Below are 14677 nucleotides of genomic sequence, written 5' to 3' on the forward strand. Positions count from 1 at the left end.
TTTTATTCCTTCAAAAGCCAGCTGCCAGGTAAGACATCCAGCTCCCTGAAGCCACCATGCTGGCCCCGGGAGGTCATGCAGAGGGACCCTGGGGCGCCAGGCCTGGGAACAGAGCCTTCTTGGCCCTTCCCTTCCAATCCAGCCACCAGCTCACTGCAGCCAAGCGAATGACCCCAGCTAACGCCACATGGAGCGGAAAAACCAACCAGCTGAGCCATGCCCAAATGCCCGACTCACAGAATCATGAGAAATAATAAGTTGTCGTTTTAAGCCACTAACTTTTCGAGTTCATCGTTATCCAACAATAAATGACTGGAACCCTTGGGTTCTTGTCTCAGTTCTGACACTCACAGGCGAGAATAGTAACCTTGTCAGGCCTCAGTTTCCTGATCTGCAAAATGAAGGTTAAATGAAATGGTGCATCTAAAACTCTGGGCGCAGGGCCTGGCACACCTCGCCTCCTCACACTGGGAATCTGTGATTATTGGCAAGGCAGTGCCAAGGTTCCGGTGCCCGTGCTCCACCCTGACCGAGTGACGGCCATTCAGATCATCTTGTCCCAGGCGCTCCCATGAATGGCCATCATTCTCCTCTAATGGGAAAGGCCGGTCACCATGGCAGCACCCTGGCTAAGAGCAGTAGCTTCTGAGCCAAACCAGCGTTGACACAAGCGCTTCTCTGCCAGTTTCTCGCTTTGTGACCTCAGGCAAGTTATTTAATGCCACTGAGCCTTGGTTTCACCTGAAAAGAGAGGAAGTCAGTCAAACTCCTCCTCCAGGAAGCCTACCCTGATTAAACTCTTCCCACCACATTTCTCTAAATAGGGCTTTGCCATGTCCTGTTTACAAGACAGGTGCTAATTGCTGAACTTTCAGAAGAGGGTTAAAATGATATGTCTTGGTTGAAAAAAAAGGGCATGGGGGACCCTTGACCATATTTCATGAATAAAAGTTGCTTCTTGCCTAGCTGGCATGGCTCAGTGGTTGAACGTCAACCTATGAACAGGAGGTCACAGTTCGATTCCTGGTCAGGGCATATGCCCGGGTTGCAGGCTCCATCCCCAGTGTGGGGTGTGCAGGAGGCAGCCGATCACTGATTCTCTCTCTTCATTGATGTTTCTATCTCCCTCTCCCTTCCTCTCTGAAATCAATAAAAATATATATTTTAAAAAATAATAAAAGTAGCTTCTTTTTATCTAGTCCACAGAGTTCGCATATTGTCCTCACACCATTCCCACTGTGGAGGTGAAGGTCATCACCTTAGGAGCTGGGTGGGGCCTTGCGGTGGGCACTCTAGTTCCTTGCTGTGTCCACAGTGCTTGGGCGTGTGGACACTAGTCCTTTTCCCTATGTACCTTAGGGACGCATAATAAAATATGCAAGAGAAATATTTATAGAAATCAGAATGGATGATTTCTCATGCAGCTCACCCCAGCTGCCCTCCCTTCAGAGCACATTGAGAAGTGGGTCCCTTCTCACTAACTTGGCCACCACCACCCTGGTCCCTTTGCCTGTGTCCCTCCAATAGCCCTGTCCCCCTGCTCTCCAACCCTTAATCCCCAACAGAATGAACCTGTTCAAATGCAGGACAGATGACATCACTCATCTGCTCACAACCTGCCATGCCTCCGGTTTCACTCAGAATCAACACACACCAGTGTCCTCCCAATGGCCCGAGGCCCGACACCGCCTGCCCCGCCCCATGCCCTCCCTAACAACACGTCCTGTTCCTCTCCCTTGTTTTCTCCAGGACAGTCTCTCTGTCACCAGATATGTTCCTGCCTCGGAGGCCCTGGCATCTGTCATTTCCTCTGCCTGGAACCCACCTTCTACCAGGTAACTACATGACTCACTTTCTCACCTTCTTTAGGAGTAGGAAGGCCTGAGCCCGGGTCTGCAGGGTATCTGGTGGGTGGGGGAACCTGGGGAGCCTGGCATGCCACAGGAGCATGACAGGGACTCTTCCAAAGAACCAACCAGTGACAGTCCAGGTTCAAAGTGATAAGGTTTCCCTTGCGACAACACGGCTGTTGGTGGTGACTTTCAACTCCTCCCAAGTGACAGAGTCCTTGAGGCCCCACACCCAGGGTTTCTACCCTCTGGTTTGAGGGGTGGGGTAGAGAAGACTTCCCTATTACAGATGAGAAAGCTGAAGCTCAGAGGCATCCCATGCCCTGCCCAAGGTCACTCCACACACTACAAGTCCAAGACAAGGAACTTTGCTTCTGTAACAGACACAGTTTCTGGGGTGGTCTCTGAGCTTGAACTGATGCCTGGTTGACTCTAAAGCTAATTGGCCCCCAAACCTAGCTGACCTGTCACTCATTTTGCATCCCTCCCAGAGCCTGGCACGTTGCTAAGTGGGTGACACCTGGTGGGCACCATGTGACTATTGGGTCAAGCTATCAGGCCACAGCAGGTTGTGCTAACAAGGATGCCCTGCATCCCCCTAGGCTCCTCCAACTCCCAGCCGGCAGGCCTGCACCTTTTCTCCCAGCCAGCAGGGGGCGCGCGCACATTTTTCGAGTGGCCTTCTCACCAACCTCCCCAACCGCGGTTCCCCGTTCTCCCCTCCTGTGATTGAGCCTGTGTTAGGCGTATAGGGGCCCTACTCAAACCAGCCTGTTTAATGTCAGGAGCCTTCAAATTGTGCGGTCTTCCCCAGCAGGCAGCCCTCTGGCAATGCATGTGATCTCATATGTACTGAGTGGTTCTACACCAGGCACGTGCTAGGCACCTGACAAGCATTATCTCATTTCATCATCTGAGATGCTAAAATGATCCATTTCACAACGGAGAACACCAAGGTACTGTTTTTAGCTCATTTTAAAAATGAGAGTGCTGAGGTTTGGAACTATTAAGTGGCTTGTCACCCCCACCCTCAAGGCCTCCCCTTCCTGCCCCCTCGTGGTGGGCCTGGGCAGAGCAGAACTGGCTGAGGCCTGGGCTGGACTGGAATGAACCCTTCTGAGAAGAGGAATGGCTCCTGCCCCAGTTCTGGCCGGGTTCCTGCCTCCTCGTGCTTTGTCACTGCTCCCCAAACTCTGGGCAGGCCCCTTGAGCTGCCAGCTTTGTACTGTGCCAGGGACACTTCCTTCTGATGTCAATGCCAGCACCCTGAAAAGTGTCCTGGGTGGTGCCGGTGGGGAGGTGAAGGGCAGCCCTATGGGAGGGAGAAGGCATCATAGAAGAACATTAGAACATCACAGCCCACGTAGAACATTCTAGCCCACCCTTCTGCCATTTTACGGGTAAGGACACAAACCCACTCAGGGAGACCACTGGCCCTAGGTCACTTCTTGTGATGGCAGAGCCAGGGCTGGAACCCAGGACTCTGAGCTGACGGTCTTTCCTCAGTCTTTAGCAGATCTTTTTTTTCTTTCTTAATATGTTTTTATTGGTTTCAGAGAGAGGAAGAGAGGGATAGAAACATCAATGATGAGAGAGAATCATTGATCAGCTGCTTCCTGCACACCCCCTCTGGTTTGAGGGGATGGGGTAGAGAGACTTCCCTATTACAGATTTACAAATGAGAAAACGGTACTATAGGCCGAGCCTGCAGCCTGGGCAGGCTCGGGAATCGAACAGTGACCTCCTGGTTCATAGGTCGACATTCAGCCATTGAGCCATGCTGACTGGGCTTTAGCAGATCATTTTCTCCAGGGCCTGAATTATAATCCTGCCCATCCTGCCCCCGGCCCAGCCCTGTGCCTCTTCCACAGATGGAGGTTTCTCTCCTGAGTCAGACCATTGGCTCTCTGTAACTAGTCTGTAGCACATGGATTCTATTCCTGGTCCACTTCCCTCTACTCCCCTGCTGATCTCTGAAACAGTGCCCAGGCGTAGGCCCTGCAATGGATAAGGCACTGGGCCAGGTGCTCGGACACCTGAATTTGAACCTGGCTGGAGTGTGCCTCATGGAGGTCACTTCACTTCTCTGGGCCTCAGTTTCTCCTCTGGTCTAGACCACGGCTTTTCATACTCTGTCCATGGAGGCTGTCTCTGGCCAGAGGAGACAGATCCCTGCCCCTGCCCTGGATTCAACTGCCCTGGATTCACATTTTTATTTATTTCTTAAATACTTGGGCCTTGCGGTGGGGGTGGGGAGTAGGTATAGAGGCTGAAAGAAATTTGAGGTCCTTTCTGCTCTAATCTTGTTTTTCTTCGTGTCTCTCTCACTCCCAGTCGCTGGCAGGAATATAGCACCTTGCATAGAGTATTCTCAATAAATATTTGGTGGACAGAATTGAATGTGGATGTTGAACCTGGCTGGGCAGGGGCGAGACATACAGGAAGTGCACGGCCTGGAGCAGGCTTCTAACGTGAAGAGGGCCTTGGAAATGGGGCTAAGGCTGCCTTGAGTCTGCAGCTTCTGCTCCTTACCTCCTCCAGCTTCCCTCCTGGCTTGCCCGGAAGTGAGACCGCCTCTCTCACAACCCTGCCACGGGGGCCACAATGTCCTCGCACAAACCCTGTTCCATCCCCTGCTGCCAGGGCCGCCCACACACTGGGCGGACATGAGTCTGGCAGACGCTGGTGTGGCTGAGCTCTCCTGGAACAGGGTCAGAAGGGCCGTGGGGCTGGCATGGAGGGGAGCTCTGTGGCCTGGTCAGCAGGCCCCAAAGCCAGGCGGGCCGCCAGGGCCCCCAAATGCAGGCCTTCCCAAGCTGTAGACATCTGCGGGGGCTGGTCTGGGAAGGGACAGGCTTTGTGCTTTTCCGTCAGTTGCAGCCCCTGTTTTACTTTGTGTGGGTATGTGAGTTCTACTTCCAAATCTTGGCTCCTCCTGGAGCTACAAATTACACTCTAGCCTTCATCCTGTAGCAGGGCTTCCATGCCCCAGGGAAGTCAGGGACCACCCCGCTTGTGCAAGTGTGGCTGCCCACAATTAGAAAAGGCTGTGTCTAGCAGGGTTTCACTCTGACCCGGGGAAGAAAAGGCCCGAGAAGAACAAAGGAGAACCGTTGTTACGGCCTCAGAGAAGTTCCATCAGACACTTATTAGCGCAGTGTTTGAGTTTTATTGTCATCGTCATCTTTGTTGTCATTCCAGCACCCGCCCACCTCTGAACGGCTCTAAATTTGACTTTATGACTATCTGCCACATTCTTTGGGTCACTCACCAAGAGTTAGTCATGCATTCACCTCAGATTGTCCCAGCAGGAAAGTCTTTAATCTTTAAGAGCCTGCTGTGTTCCAGGCACTGTTAGGGACTTTGCAAACTTTGTTTTATTTAGTCATCACAACAACCCGGTGAGGTTCATCTGTCAGGATGCTTTTGGCTGCAAGTAAGAGCAGCAACCTCAGGTCCATTGGATTGAACCCGTGGTCCCTCACTGAACAATGAAGGAATTGAGGATCGCAGGAAATAGTCCAGAAGTGGGTGGCTCCAAAGCAGGATAATCCAGCTGCTGAACTGAGCTACCAAGACCCAGGTTCTTGCCATGTTTCCATTCTATCATCTTTAGGGTGTTGGCTTGATTCTCTGAGTCGTTGTCCTCATCACAGCAAAATGGCTGCTGTGGCCCCCGCCATCACTTCAGACATCACATCCAGCTGCTGAAGGACAGTTGTTTCTCTCATGTTTTAAGAGCAGGAGACTATTTCCTAGAACAACTCTCTACACACACGCCATAAACAACCCTCTCTGCATCTCATTGACCAGAACGGAGTCACAGATCTATCCCAGAATGAATCACCAGCAAGGGAAACTTATCAAGATAAGTTTACACTGATCAGGATTTCTCCCACCCCACTCCAGGCACATGGACTTCTGGAAAAATAATTCAGAGCACTAAGGAAGAAAGCAGTAGTGACAATTGGATAGCAATCAACAAAGTCTCCCACTGAGGTAATTATTGTTACCTGCATTTTACAGATGGGAAAACTGAGGCTAAGAGAAGTGAAGTAATGCCTTAAAGTCACAGTCAGACGTCAAGTTAGGATTTGAACCCAGAACTCTTCGACTCCAAGGCCCTGGCTTTCTACTATGGGATGTACCAAGCACTACTGTCTATCTGCTTATGAGTAAGAAAGGTTCTTTATTTTTTTAAAAAAAATGTTTTTTATTGATTTTTCACAGAGGGGAATGGAGAGGGATAGAGAGCTAGAAACATTGATGAGAGAGAAACATTGATCAGCTGCCTCCCACACACCCCCCATTGGGGATGTGCCCACAACCAAGGTACATGCCCCTGACCGGAATTGAACCCGGGACCCTTCAGTCTGCAGGCCGACGCTCTACCCACTGAGCCAAACCAGTTACGGCAGAAAGATTCTTATATTCACATCTACCTCAAATTCTTGCTGGAACAGGGAAAGTATAAATAATATACTATTTTACTGCCAATAAAATTACATTGTACAAATCTATATTCAGGCACCTTCTTTTGACTAACATTTACTTAAGGCCTTCTAGGTGATGTGGGGGATAGAAGGTAAGCCCTAGCCTTGAACCACATCAAGTTGCCAGTAGGGAAGGTATGTAGTTACAACTCTTCGTGACATATGCAGATTGCCATGGAGTATAGAGACAGAAATGCTGGAGGCCAGTTTCATGGGAAAGGTGAAAACAGAGTTGGGTTTTGAAAGATGTATACAAGTTTGCTCAAAGGAGAAGAGGGGAAACATCCCTCCTAGGCGGAGAAGAGAGCCTGCAAAGGCATGGGCTTGACGGTTTACGTGGCATTCCGGGAACAAAGAGGGGCTTCATGTGGTCAGCAAGTAATCCAGGGGCAGGAAGAGGCAGAGAGAGGGGTTGGAGGCAGTTCCCAAGGGTCTTGTGTCCCAGGGAAGGGGTTTGTTTTGATTCTGTTCGGCGTCTGGAAGACTTTTTAAGCAGGACTGGAAAGTGATCAGATTTGAATGATTTTGAAAACTTGGAACCCCTAATGAACCCAAGTGAATGTGAGTGGGCAGTGCAAAAGGGAGGGATGGGTGGCTCGGATACAGATATGTGCTCCAGATGTGTAGATTCCAGCACAAATTAAGTCACCAAGAAAGGATTAGAAGTTATTTCCCCTGGCATCAGCAATGTGGCCGACTTGGGACTGATGTGCCCATATGGGGATGAGAGGGGTCTTTCAAGGGTTCAAGAAGACTCACAGAGACTATGAATAGTGATTAATGATTCTGAACAAACACACTGACACTGAGATGATTATGAAAAGCTAGCATCTACTGGGTGCTTACTACATTCTAAACGCTCAGCGAAGTACTCTGCATGCATTATCTTATTTCAGTCTTACATCTTGTGTAAGATTTAGGCTAAGTTATAGGAAATTGCCAATATGTGATGTATTTCCCTTAGGAAAACAGATCAAGAAGCCTGGAGGCTGGCAAGGGTCACACAGTCACTCGAAGCTGACTTAGAATTCAAACCCAGGCCCGTCGGATAAGGACTCTAGTAAGGCAACCCTGAATTCTAATTCCAGCCATCACTTACCAGCTGTGTATCCTGGCACAAGTTTCTTAACCTCTCTGAGCTTTGTTTCTTCATCTATAAAATGGGGACAGTAACTGAACCTTGTTCATTAGGTGTGGATTAGAGGAGAGGCCGCATTAAGACACTTAGCACAATGCCAGATGCAGAAGGGGTGTCCAATGAATGTTAGCTGTGCTTGTCATCGTTGCATCAGTATTCCAAAGCCTGGGCTGTTAAGCAACTTCCCAGCCTGCTGTGGGGGAGGTGCCTTCTGGAGTCAATGTGTGTTCCCTGGACGGACAGGAAAAGAGATTTTACATGACCAGTTCCAATGTTCCTGGTAAATAGTCTTCAAACGCACGCACGGCGGGAGGAGAGCCAGGCGCCGTGTCCTCTGGTTTCCAGCACTGCAGGCCCCTGCTCGGTCCTTCCTCTCTGGAGGTCTTGGGTCCTCAAGATACTGAACAAACACACTGACTCTGAGATGATTCCTAAACGTTAGCATCTACTGGGTGCTACTACATTCCTCAGGGGACGGGCCCAGGAGGAAGCAGGCTTCCCACTGGAGAGTGGCTGGGGCAGCTCAGCGCTCACTCAGGGCAGCCTTCCTAGGAGCTCCTTCTGCCTCCTTTTCCCATGAACCAGCCTGAAGAAGAGGGTATTTCCGGGAAACCCCAGCTGCCTTTGCTTTGGAGAGCCACTTCCATCAGCGAGGGGTCCTGCGAGTCCCGCTGCCCTCAGGCCTCATGCAGGCGCTTTCTGGTTTTGTGTCCAGATGTTTCTGATACATGTGTGCATGCAGCTGTGTGTGTGTTTCTGTGGGCCCAAGTGGAGCAGCGCTGGCATGGGCGGAGGGTTGGCAGCAACATCTCCAGGACACCTTTTACCCATTACATTCCTCGCCTGGGCGGGGCGCCTTCCTGCTGGGTGAGTATTGACTCCCTGCACTTCATCTACATCAGAGAGTGTTCTTTAGGCAGAAATTACAAGCACCGCTAACTTGAGAATAAAGGTCAAACCCTGGCCCCCAGCTGTTCTCAGTGTATCTTTTGGAGGGGGTGGGGGTGCTTCCACTCTCAGACTGCCATTGAGGTAGCCACTCGAATAAAAGGCTGAAAGAGGCTGAGAACAGGCGGGCCAACTAAACCACACCTTCGGTTCAGCGTTTTTTTGGATGCGCACAGATCTTTCCGGCAGCGTCTGCCCTTTTGCTTGGCTGGACTCTTGCACAAGACCTGGCTGCCCTTAGCTCAGTCTCTCTGAAAAACATGTCCAGCCCCCTCCAGAGAAACTCAAAACACAGACACTCCTTATGCATTTTCCTGGAAACATTCTATAGCTCCAGCCTGGGAAAGCTTCCAAAAGTTCTGCCGAAGCAAAGATAATGAGAGAGAGAGAGAGAGAGAGAGAGAGAGAAAGAGAGAGAGAGACACGATGGGGGAGGAGAGAAGCTTGGACAAACTCTCCTGTTGGTTAATGTTCAAGGGAACAGGCTTGGATCGTAGGGAAAGGAAAAAGCAAGCGTTTCCCAGGTCAATTTAAACATTTGTGCTGTTTGTTTTAAAGGCAATTTCAAAATAGTTAGCCTTCCCACCCCCCAAGTGAATTTTTGGAATCTATGCAGTGGGCAAAAACTTATCCTTCCTTCCCTCACCTGGAAGGTTTTCACACCAGAGGCCCCACTCATTTCTGGCTTTTAGAAAGGACTTTCCCAGCCCTCCAAGATTCCCTGCCCTCCCTCACCCTGCCGACCGTAAGGAGTTATTTTTGCTCCACCCTGAAGCAGCTGCATTCCAGCTGTGGCGCTATTATGAAACATTTAGGAATCCTCTGGCCGGAAAGGTAAATGAGGAATGTGTCCTAATGACACCTGGATGCTGGCAAAAAAATCTGTTGACAGAGAAGCACAAGGAACAAGTTCTTGACTTAGGGTTCCTTTTATCATTCTGTGCAGAAGAGCCAGCTGTTAGCTTACTGAAAACGCTCGTAGTGATCTTACAGACAAATGTGCTGACCAACCTGAACCCCTTACTGTGAAATGCAAGAAAAGAAATTCAAACATATTTGTGAAGAGTCAAAAATATTTTCACCTACTCATGAGCTCTCATCTTTTGTTTTGAATTTTTACTTGATTGATTTGAGAGAGAGAGAGAGAGAGAGAGAGACAGACAGATTTGTTGTTCCACCTAGTTATGCACTCATTGGTTGATTCCCGTATGTGTCCTGACCAGGGATCGAACTCACAACCCTGGCACACTGGACAATGCTCCAACCAACTGAGTTACCTGACCCGGGCAGCTCTCATCTTTTTAATTACAGGCATCAACTTGCTCAAAACAAGCCTTTGGGACAATCAAATAAACAGACCCTGTAAACAGGTTATAGCAGAGGGCGGGAGAGTCTCTTGGGAGGTTCCCATCCCTTCCAAAGGTGGGGCCTTCGCCTGAGGATTCAGGTGGAGAGGGGACCTCAAAGACCAACGCAAGTCCTTTAATACACAGAGGTTGGCCAGACAGGGCAGGCCGCAGCAAATGGCTTTTTAGGCGGCTGAAGTCCTCAGCAGCTGTCAGAACAACTGCCCCCAAGCCCTCTGGACTGCGGAGTGCTGCAGCATTAACGGGGCCTTTCCCTCAGTCTCCCCGCCATCATATTGCCTTCTGGGACTGCACGGTAGACCTCAGGCTAATGATAGCCCATCTCACTACCTGATTTTAGACCAGCTGGCAGCAGCTGCCGGGCTACATGCTAGCTTATCCAAACCGCTTAATTTCCTGGGTCTTGAGAGTCTATACCTTTTCACCGGGCATCATGGGCCACCAAGCCAGACAGCAACAATTAAACTGCCATGGGAATGCTTTGAGAAGCCAGTATCCAGGGGGAGGCACTCCACGGAGGCCTCCACTTACTTCCTAGTGTTGAAAGCGGATATGGAAATTTAGTAGGAAAGCTGGTGGCCTCTGTCCCAGGGGGCCACTCACTCAGCTATTGTGAAAGCTTTCCTCTCCCCACTTCTTCCTGCTCCTGCTGTCCCACTTCAAACACTCCCCTCCATCCACCTTTTAACACCTCCCAGGCCACCACTGCCTCCGTCACCCCCCACCACCACCACCATCATCGAATCAACAACCCACTTCTCACCCAGGTCCTTTCGGAGTGAAGCACACAGGGTTGCCATGGAGAGTGCCTGTATCTCGCCCCCCCCCACCCCCCCTCCGCATCCCCTACCCTTTGGGGTTTTGAGACCCTACAAGGAAAGTACCAGGAAAGCTCGAAGCATTATCCCTCCCCAAAACAATGGCTTCCAGGGTCTGTGCCAGACACACTCACAGCACCCGAAATAGCCCCATTGTCTTCTTGTGTAACATCCAGGAATTTGGTGAAACTCATCATTTTTCAGGTTACCGATAATGCAAGTCTGGAAACTGAAACAGGAAGGAACACAAGCTGAAAAGGCTTTTATCCAGCCCACAGCATTTCTCTCTCCAGATGCAATAGTGTTTTTTTTTTGTTTTGTTTTGTGTGTGTGTGTTTTTTTCAGCCATACTTTGGTGGGGTTAAAATTAGCTGGCAGCATTCTGGTCACATGCTAGACAGCAAAACAAAAGGGAGTTGTTCCGCCACAGCTCCTGAAGCAGCCCCAGCAGACCTTACTAATCCATGGGCTTCTGGGACGCTGCCTCTTCAGGCCCCGGCGCAGAGGAGCCGCCCCACCGTCGCCCCTTTGTTGTCCACCCACTGTAAAGGGGCAGAGCATGGGCAGTGCCAATGCTGTTTGCAATCTCGGGGCTTGCCTCCATCTGGGAAGGCACTCAAGAGCCCCAGAATGGCTTTTGCAAATCTTCCCATTTGGAAGAGGAAGGCTGAAAAAAAAAAAAAGGAAGAACTTTTGAAGCCAACAAATAAGCAAATACCACAAAGGACATGAAGAGAGAGAGAGAGGCAGGGTAGTGTCTGAAATGTGAACGCAGGCATCGCCTTCTGGGGGAATGGGCTGCTCTTGGCATGGTTAACGCGGGGAAATCACATAACCGCACTATGTGCAGCCAGCTCCGCGGACAGATGATCTCTGGACCCTGATAATATAGGGTTCCTCAGGATCTGCTTTGTTCTTCCAGCTTAAAAACTGTCACCAGAAGCCCTGGATGAAAAATACAGCTTCTGATTCATGCGCACAGTCGGGAAGCATCCCTTGCTCAGTACAGAAACTTGTCGGTCAACCTGGGGAAGGAATCACCACCACGAAATGTGCTTTGGCTTGCCAAAGCTCAGGAGCTTCCAGAGCCAAAACCCCAGCTGCCTGGATTGTCTGGAGAAGGTGGGGGCTGGGGCGAGGGTGGGAGGAGGGGTGGGGAGAAAGCAGGGCTCTCTGAATCACCTGATTTCTACCCCCCAATTCCGTCCTGTTTAATTCCAAGCTAAACCCACCTCCAAATATCTAATGGGCCAATTGATCCTAAAAACCGCGTTGAGCACTACCCCTTCCAGCTCTGTGCCTGCTGGCAAGGTGAAGCAGATGGCTTCTATCGATAAATGTATTTACTTGGAAGGGGCTGCTTGAAGTCAGGAAATGCCAGGGAGACGAGTGTGCGTGGCTCTGGCCAGAATTGCCGTGAATATCATAAGCAGACACCCAGACAGTGTCAGGTTGAAAGAAATCGCAGCTAAGCCCCAGGAACCTGGGGCATTTTCCATCCTTCTCCCGTCTGGCCTCCTTGTCAGCCGTACACTTATGAAGAAATACCTCATTTGGTTCAACATTCTGTGGTATTCAAAGGTTTGTATGAGCCATGGAGGGCCCGCTTTCTCAAAAGGGGTTCATAAACCAAACAGGCCTGTCACTTGGACCTCATCCTGAGGCCCTCATTATCTAGACAGACCCAAACAGAAACTCCCACTGCCTTGGAGCCCAGCACATAAAATCCTCTTTAATAAACACACACCATTTTTTTTTTCCAGTGGAACGGCCTCAAGGTGTTAAAAGTACATAAAGGTCTGAAAGCTGAAACCCTAGATAAACAGTGTGCCGAAATATATTTAGCAGAAAATATTGAAAGCCACAGGAAAAGTATGTTCTCTTCCTGGGATGTTAACAAAGGTTTAGGTTCAGGAAACCTTCAGGAAATAGCGCGTTGGGTTGAGGAGGACTACTGCTCAATGTAAATAAATCACTAAACCTCTTTGGCCTCCGTAAGCCTTGGCTGGAATGGAGTATTTCATTTTTTCCCCATTAAACAGGCCACCCGGAGCGTTGGCATTATAGACCTGAACATGGACCAAATCTGAATGTGCTATTTTGTTTCTGTGCATTGAATCAGTCTGTGTTTCAAATAGCAGCTTGTGCAAAATGGGGGGCCGGCCATCCAGACTGGCGCACCCTCCCACTCAGCATAAATGATAGACCTGTTTCACCTCAGATCACCCAGTGTCTTGTCTCCGACAGAAACATACCCTCTGTTGTTGTTGCCCAGGGTGATGTCATGCTCATTCTAAACCCCGAGGTTCTAAAAGGACTCGGTTGCCTCTACAGCAATAAGATGCCTGCAGATTTCCTGCAGATTTCCTGCTGTCTCGGGCTAGGGACAGAGAGAGAACAGGAAAGGCCAGGCAGCCACTCTCCCCTAAGATGGATGCTGCATGAGGTAAACGGCTGGCTAACGTAGCTGGCATCTTTGCAGTTCCCAGTTGCCAGCAAAATATTATTAAAAAGATAAAATACACGCAAACTGTGCAGAATGTAGGGCTGCTGTGTTTACATCCGGGTTTTGATGACTCAAAGACTTACACTTGGACTTGCTGAAAAGCTCTATTAAAAACACAGCTTTGTGCAAGCCCCCAGGGAGCAGGAAGCAGGGCGGGTGTGTGTGTGTGTGTGTGTGTGATTGTTTGGGTGGGGGTGGAGGTGCGGGTGGAGGGGGTGGTGACCTGCCCAGGAGGGTGCTTAGTCCTGTGGTCGCGGCTGGCACTTAAGACCCGGGAAATGCCTAGAGGTTAATCTCCTCTCCGCTTCGGAACCAGGGAGAGGAGGGTTAACCTCTTTCCAGAACATTTATTTCACCATCTCACTGACGAGAAGGAGGAGGGGCGGAGGGAGGGAGAGCGAGAGCCTGCCGCGCCGAGAGGCTGAGGATCACAAGGCCATTCTGATAGCCTCCTGTCCCCATGGCAACTGCAACGGCATTTATCAGTTCCTTCTGCGCACAGGCACAGCAAATCTGCATTGCACATGGCAGGCTTCCAGCATTTCAAATGAAAGAGCACTTTGAACGGCTGCCAAGTTTGGAAGGAGCAGAACTGTCAGGACTGCTTAAAGCTGGCAGTTTATACTGGGGAGGCTTTCGCTTCCCAGAATCCTCCGGGCCTGGCGAGCTGCCAAGTACTTAGCGGAAGCTAAAAAGTAACTCGCTCCCCTCCCTCCCCCCTTCCCTCTGCTCACGCTACCCGCCCTCCCCACGCCATTCACCGCAGTGCTCTCAAAAATTTCCACATGTCCTGTGTCACCAGTGCAGACTGTACAATGAAAACCAGAACGTCGGCTGCCCGCAACCGGGCGGTTATTAATAGGGGGTGGGGTGGGGGCAGGCTGGGATCTGACACTGACAGCCAGGGCAGCGGGTCTCCGCTGTACCAGCCATAACCACTGGGTGTCACAGCCCGAGAGAGAGAGAGAGAGAGAGAGAGAGAGAGAGAGAGAGAGAGAGAGAGAGAGAGAGAGAGAGAGAGAGAGAGAGAGAGAGAGAGAGAGAGAGAGAGAGAGAGAGAGAGAGAGAGAGAGAGAGTGTGTGTGTGTGTGTGTGTTAGCCTTAAAAATAAAAGTGAAAAGCTTCCGAACTGTAGACACCCTGAGTACCAGGGTTGCTAGCTGGGCTGGGCGTTTTGCAGCTTCATGTAGGGAGGGGAATGGGGGTCATGCAGGCAGCATGGTTCAGATCCAGCCTTTCCAAGAGCCTTGGGAAAGAGGGTTATTGAGGACCCAACCCGTTTCTGGAGTCTTTCTTGAATCTCGCCGTGTCGTGGTGAAAGCTCTGAGGCCACAGATGGGGAGGGAGGGAGCCTGAAGATGGTTTTCAGTGGAAAGTTTACCAGATAACTTCTGGTTGTCACAGTGTCACGCACAGCCCAGAGCACAAGAGCTTCTACTAGCAGAAACTGGAAATTGGCAGTGTTCACTGTGCTGAATTTAAAAAAAAAAAAAATTAGAATCTACACTGAGATCAAGGGCCCGGGCTTTATTTTCCAGCACAAATAGAACAAAAATT

The 14677-nt window shown here is 50.3% G+C and overlaps 1 long non-coding RNA gene across 1 annotated transcript; it reads left to right on the forward strand.

The window, feature by feature from the left end:
- Positions 1–1688: 1688 nt before the first annotated feature.
- On the forward strand, positions 1689–12612 carry LOC106725048. Its single transcript, XR_001360912.1, has 4 exons — positions 1689–2806; positions 4185–5849; positions 7308–8348; positions 11537–12612. It is a non-coding gene; the product is annotated as an uncharacterized LOC106725048 (long non-coding RNA).
- The last annotated feature ends 2065 nt before the right edge of the window (positions 12613–14677 follow it).

Source organism: Myotis brandtii, unplaced genomic scaffold (assembly GCF_000412655.1).
Source record: "Myotis brandtii unplaced genomic scaffold, ASM41265v1 scaffold132, whole genome shotgun sequence".
Taxonomy (NCBI): domain Eukaryota; kingdom Metazoa; phylum Chordata; class Mammalia; order Chiroptera; family Vespertilionidae; genus Myotis; species Myotis brandtii.